The 6,822-nt window shown below is 49.3% G+C and overlaps 1 long non-coding RNA gene across 1 annotated transcript; it reads right to left on the bottom strand.

Moving 5' to 3' along the window:
* Window positions 1-344: 344 nt before the first annotated feature.
* On the bottom strand, window positions 345-5,026 carry LOC130544118 (uncharacterized). Its single transcript, XR_008960111.1, has 2 exons — window positions 1,658-5,026; window positions 345-1,273 (listed from the first exon to the last, which is right to left on the bottom strand). It is a non-coding gene; the product is annotated as an uncharacterized LOC130544118 (long non-coding RNA).
* Between the last annotated feature and the right edge of the window lie 1,796 nt (window positions 5,027-6,822).

Genomic DNA, 6,822 nt, shown 5'->3' on the forward strand with positions numbered 1-6,822 from the left:
ATTTATTGCTGATAACGAAATTCAAGTTTTCAAACAAAAAATGGAATTTTGGGAAACATATCCACCATTGTGAGCTGGGTGGCTTCCCAATACTTAAAGATTTTTCTGGTGGGATTGGTGGCGATAGTAACAAATGTGATTTTTTTTTTTTAATAATGAAGAATGGAATGTTTCAGCATTTGGAAGATCTGCATACCTCAGTGAATCAATATTTCCCACATGACCCAAGTGGGGTATTATAAAATCATGCATGAGTAAAAGATCCATTCAAAGTACAAGACAGACCAATAGATTTTAATCTAACAGAGTAGAAAAAAGTTCATTAATATGATTTCGCATTCCGCTTTGCAGTGTTTCTTTAAGAAATCTGTCTGCTTTTGGCAGTGATGAGGAAAAATATCCAGCACTGTCTAAAAACATCATTCCTAAAAAATAAATAATAAAATAATAAAACAAAATAGATTAAAAAATAAAAACATCCCTCCTTTGGAGGAATATACTTTTTAGGAAAATACCCTACCCTCCCTTTCCTAACCACACTCTCTGTGTGAGGCTGGCTTTTCTTCACATACCTCAACCAAAGCAACATATCACTTCAGACTGAATTCAGCAGCAGATGTGAAAACCCAGCTGTTTTCCTTTAAGCCAGACACTAAAGAGCTTTACAAAAATCCACCATATGGGGTCCCTGGGTGGCTCAGTCAGTTAAACAAAACTCTTGATCTCAGCCCCGGTCTTGATCTGAGGGTCGTGAGTTCAAGTCTTACATTGGGCTCCACGTTGGGTGTGGAGTTTACTTAAAAAAAGAAAAGTTGGGGCGCCTGGGTGGCTCAGGGGGTTAAGCATCTGCCTTTGACTCAGGTCACGATCCCAGGGTCCCAGGATCGAGCCCTGAGTTGGGCTCCCTGCTCAGCGGAGAGCCTGCTTCTCCCTCTCCCTCTCCCTCTGCTGCTCCCCCTGCTTCGCGTGCGCTCTCTCTCTCTCTAATAAATAAGTAAAATCTTTTAAAAAGTAAAATAAAAAAAGAAAAATCTACCATAATGCCATTCTTTTCACCCATTTTTTTTGCTTTGGAAAATAGTTATTTCTCATTAAGAAAAAAATGTTATGGGGCTCCTGGGTGGCTCAGTCAGTTAAGCGTCTGCCTTCGGCTCAGGTCATGGTCCCAGGGTCCTGGGATCGAGTCCCACGTCGGGCTCCCTGATCCGCTGGGAGCCTGCTTCTGCCTCTCACAGCCCCTTTGCTTGTGTTTCCTGTCGCTGTCTCTCTCTCTCTGTCAAATAAATAAATAAATAAAATATTTTAAAAATGTATTGTTTTTACGTTGAAGTACAGTGCATTTATGATTAATGCATTACTCTATTTTTTAAATGTCTCAGTTTTCATTCCTAAATGGTAAATAACAATAGACATAACTTACAAAAACAAAGATTTTCTGAGGTCAGCAATAATTCTGAAGAACGTAAGGAAGTTTGAGAATGACAGACAGCCTGCCTCTTTGCTTTGCTCATCTGCCCGGAACTTTCTTTCCCCTCAGCCACTCAGCTCTCTGATGGCCACTGTCTCTGAGAGGAGGTCTCTGGCCACTCTGGCCCTAATGGCCACCTCGCCACCTTCCCACCTGTTATCCTGCTTTATTTTTCTCCAGAGCACTTACCGCTAGTTGCCAGTCTGCGGAATCTTGACGTCATGTGTGGATCGTCTGTCTCCTCCCCAGGACCCCAAGCTCAGGGAGCACAGCGTTTGGTCCTATTCCCAGCATCCGCAACAGTGACAGACATTTGCCAGCCACTCCATAAATATCTGTTGAATGAATGAATGAATGGCCTCGTTTAATTCTCACAAGACCCAGTGAAGTGGATGCTTTTGGCTTCCCCGTTTTAGGGCTGGGGAAACCCAAAGAAGTCAAGCAACCTGCCTAAACTTGCACCTCTAATAAGTGGGGCAGATTGAGATGAAAAACATGGGTGTGTCAAATGCAGAATTGGGATCTTATTTGGAAATTGAGTCAAGCCAAGCAGCGTACAAAGACGTTCTTGAGACAATGTGGGAGTACAAATGAGGCGTGGAGGATACCACGGAATTTCTTATCAATAAATGGGTTAGGTGTGCTAGAGCCATCTCAGCTATGCTCGAAAATAGCCCTTCTGGTTTTAGGAGATGTATGCTCAAGTACGTAGAGGTGAAATACGTGATGTACGATGCTTTAAAATATTTGAGGAAAGCACAGAAAGAAGAAAGGAGAAGATGAGGCAACATGGCAGACTGTTGGTAGGTGTTGATCGCGAGATGTGGGGGTGTCCGTTCAGGTCCTCTGAGAAGCCAGAGTGAAGATGTGCCGCAGGGGGAACGGGAGGGAGCTGGCCGAGGCGGGAGCCTGCAGGCTGGGCTGTGGGGCTGTCCCCTGGGAGCAGACGGGGACCAAGCAGGGCTGGGTAGGAGTAGTCTTCGGCTACCCCACAGTCTTTGAGAGTTTCCGCGGGGCCATCGAGGAGCCCCTGAGCCACATTTCCCACCAGGAGGTCCCATGTCTCAGGGAAGAGCCTGCGGAGTGTGCGTATCCTAGGGCCGCTGTAACAAAGTATCACAGATCGGGCTTAACCCAGGGGGAACTTGTACGCTCACAGCTCTGGAGGTCAGGAGTCTGGAATCAAGGTGTGGGCGGCAGGTGTGGGCTCCTTCTGGAAGCTCTGGGGAGAATCGGCCCAGGCCTCTGGGGTTGGCACGCCTCTGCTTGTGGCTGCATGGCTCCCACCTCTGCCTCCATTGTCGCATGGCCTTCTGCTGTGAGACTCTGTCTCTGTGTCCCTTAATAAAACCAACACAGAGGACTTTTCATCCTGAGCCCATTGGAACCTCAGGCGGTGCACTTGAGCCCCTGATCGCAGCTTATTCCACAGGACACATTACGTGAAACCTGTTTAGTAGTGAACATGAAGGTCACACTCAGCCAGGCTGCCCTGGGGGCACACGGGGACCCAGACTGCCACCTCCCAGCCCGTGCACTGGCCGGGACATCCTGAGCACAACCGCTCACCTTTTTATTTCTTCTCATTCTCTTGCTCTCCCTCTCGTTTTCGGTGGCAGAACTCATCAAGTTGAAGGGTCTTAAGTATCCATGCAAAGCAGCTCCTCACTCACACGTTGTCCTTATGTCCTTGCCCCTGCCCTCCCCCCAGGTCAGACGCAGCCCCAGACGAGGACGTCACCATGGCCGGGGAGACCCTGCTAAGGAAGGGCAGTGAACACAAAGTGAGAAGAACCGCTGGGATGGATTGCATCTCCAAGGCGGAGGGCAAACCACCTGGAGACCGTGGCAGAACCACTGATTTCCCGGAGCTCAGGTCCCAGGTAACGGGGGAGGTCCTGCCCGCCTCAGAGGATCAGTTGAGACACGAATGTGACGCGACTCTAGTCTCGTAAAATGAGCCATTAATGGCTGAGTGCTCGCGTTAGTAATGAGTTCAAGTGGCAACATTGCAATTTGATGCCGTTCATTTGTCTCGGTCCAGTCCCCCTTACAAGCCTTCCCCTTTCTTTCCCACTCAGCCAAGAATTGCTTATTTTTCATTGACTTTCAGCTAACTTAGGTTTTTCCTGTCTGTCAGACAGGGAGCTCAGAGGGAAAACAAAACAGAACAAAAATACCACAGTCTTCCAATCTCTTATAGCCTACAAAAATAAGTCTCTTTTCTACTCTAAAGGCAAGGTTAATCATTATGACAAAATCAAGAAATAAAAAAATAATCCATGACCCCAGCACTCTGGCACAAACACTCTGACTTCTTCATTTTTTTTTTCTCCCTAAGCCTGTGGTTAACATGGATGGGACGGGGTTTTCCAGAGAGGACTTGGAATCTGCCAATCTGAGCTCAGCTCCCAGCTACCCACTCAGCAGCGGGGATACCGTGGGCAAGCCGGCTGCTGGAAGCTTCCGTTTCCCTTCTCACACAGTCAGCAAGATTAAATGAACTCATATATATTGGCTAGAGTGCGGTAAACTGGGGATCAAAGGGAGGAGTCAGCCAAGGCGCCCCAAGCAGCCGATACCAAATGACCCTGCAAGCGATATGGTGGGGCACGAGCAGGGGGAGAGGAGTTCGGTCCAGGAAAAACTAGAGGAGTCCACGCAGTGCCTGGAAAATAGGGCTGGACTGTCAGAGTCTTGGTAGAGAGGATGTCGGAGAAACGCGCGGGGCAGGTCGTATAATGACATCTACCATGTACCGAGGGCTGTGTGCTAGGCACTTGCATTACATTTTTATATGCACCAGCCCATCATGTATTCATGTATTTATTCATTTGACAAAAGTGCATTGAGCTGCTACCATTTGCAAGTATTAATTTAAATGCTGGAGATGGGAGGGAAAGTGACACAGAATGCCTCCATTTACCGGACAGAGACACACATGCGTTCTGAGCTCATACTGTCCGTGCAGGTTGTCCCCAGCATTTCACCATCACTGAGGACACTGCCATGAAATGTGGGTGTCTTAACACATCTCCTTCTGACTTTCTTTTTGATTATCAATTGAACAAGCAATCACTTGGTGGCTGGTGAGCACATTTCAGCTGGGGGATCACCCAAGGGTTTCCCGACAGGTGTGACTCCCTGTAAGGGAGGCCACTCCCAGCTGAAGACACGGAGCAGGAGACTGGTTTTGTCCCATCACATGCTGGTCAGTCAAGGCCACAAGGTTCCCTCGTCCTGCCCCAATAATTATGATTTTGCTCTGGGGAGGTGAGGTCCATACACGCCTTGCTTTCCATTAGAGACTTACCACCAGGCAAATCCCTGACACGTGGTGAGTGTTCACGGATGCTTGATGAATGAATGAACAATGGGGGCCCTGAGAATATTCGAACCATAGCTAGAGTGTGCGGACAGGGATGCAGCAGCTTTGAGCCTTCAGAACCCACCCTCACGTTTTCTCCAGAGTAGAGATTCTGTTTCTTCTGATTCATGACAAACTAGGTCTTTGAAACATGACAAGGTGACCCGGCTAATTAAACACAGAAAAAATGAGCACCCACACCTTGCCTGGAGGATAGCAACACCCTACTCATGCAGTACCCTCCCACTCCACCCTGCCGCTTCAGTCTACTGTCCGCGGAGCGGCCAGAGAGCCTGTGGAAGCTCACACTCGCTCCTGTCCCTCCTCTGCTCAGGACCCCACGCTGGCCCCCAGCACTCTGGGTACAAGTCCGTACAGTGACCTGCAAGGCCCTCCACAATCCGGTCCTGTCCCCTCATCTTCTCCTTTCCCTAACACCCTCTCCCCTTAGCACACCGGCCTCCCTGCTGGTCCTCCCGCCCCAGGACATTAGCACTCGCTCACGCATCTGCCTGGGATGTCCTCCCCACAGGTCCGTGGCTACTCCCTCCCTCTCTCATGAGGACTTCCCTGGTTGCCCTTGACAAAGGGAAACCACCCCAAACTGCTTATCCTCTTCTTTGCTTCTTTTTTTCTCATTAGGACATATCACTCACATGCCTATATTGAATCTATTTTCTTTAAATGAAAGCAGAGATATTGATGCTTTGTTCACTCTAATGTCCTCACAGCCTAGGACAGCACCTTCCACGTAAGTGTTCCATAAATATGTGCTGATTTAATTAAGTGCTTGGTTAATGAACCCAAATGGGGTCTCCTGAGAGCCAAGACAAGTCACTTCCTTTATCTGGGGTCTTCATTTGGGGACCTTTGGAGGATGTCCCCAAATCTCGAAGACCTCTTTTACCTCTGACAACCATTACCTCCAGATGAACATCAAGATTTTGACTCCTCATCTGTTGGTTCCAAGACCTTTTTTTTTTTTCCATTTGAAATGTGCTCTAAAGCCTGCTGGCCTTTAGCTCCACCACACTCAAAGTCACCCCAGGGACTTCTCCCGCGCTCACACCCCCAGAGCCATCTGTGTGGAAGAGTACAGGCGGCTGCCAATTCTTTGACGCTCTGCATTGGGAGAGGGAGTCTGCTCCCCTCCCCTGGAATTGCTGCCCCGGGACTTGCTTTGCCCAACAGAATGTAGTGGAAGCGACATTGTGTGAGTTCCAAGGCCGAGCCTTTCTCTCTAGTGCTCGGAGTGTTTCTTCGTGGAACCCAGCCCCTGTGGTGTAAGAAGTCCGAGGGACATGGGAAGGCCACATGGGGGAGAATGAGAAGGTCCTGCCCTCCCCCTCAGCCAGGCTCCCAGCCGACGGCCACATCCACTGTCAGCCCCATGCGGGAGCCACCTGGGATGTCCCAACCCAGTTGAGACCCCAGATGGCGGCAGCCCCAGCTGTTGCCACACAGAGAAAACGATGGCCCAGCTGAGCCCACAACATCGTGAGAGATTAAGTCACGGTGGTTGTGTTAAGCCTCTATATTTCGGGTGACGCGTTACGCAGTCATAAATAATCATATGCCCTGGTCTGTTGGGGCTGCTATCACCGGAACACCATAATTCCATAATTCTGGATGGCTTCTAAACAGCAGAAATACATTTCTCACAGTGCTGGAGTCTGAGAAGTCCAAGAGTAAGACACTGGCCGGTTGGGGGATCCGCTCCCCGGTTCATAGATGGCATCTTTACCCTGTGTCTTCACAGACGGAGAAGGGAGGCAGCTCTCTGGGTTTCCCTGATAAGGCTCCTCCCTCGTGACCCGGCACCTCATAAAGGCCCTGCCTCCTCACACCGTCACACTGTGGGGTTAGGCTCTCAACATATGTGTTTGGGGTGGGGAGCAGGACACGAACATTCAGCCGCATCCAACATCATCCCTAAAACACATGCAAATGCACCCTCCTGGGGGCCTGTGTGGCTCCTCAGCTCAGC

Source organism: Ursus arctos, unplaced genomic scaffold, assembly GCF_023065955.2.
Source record: "Ursus arctos isolate Adak ecotype North America unplaced genomic scaffold, UrsArc2.0 scaffold_19, whole genome shotgun sequence".
Classification (NCBI taxonomy): Eukaryota; Metazoa; Chordata; class Mammalia; order Carnivora; family Ursidae; genus Ursus; species Ursus arctos.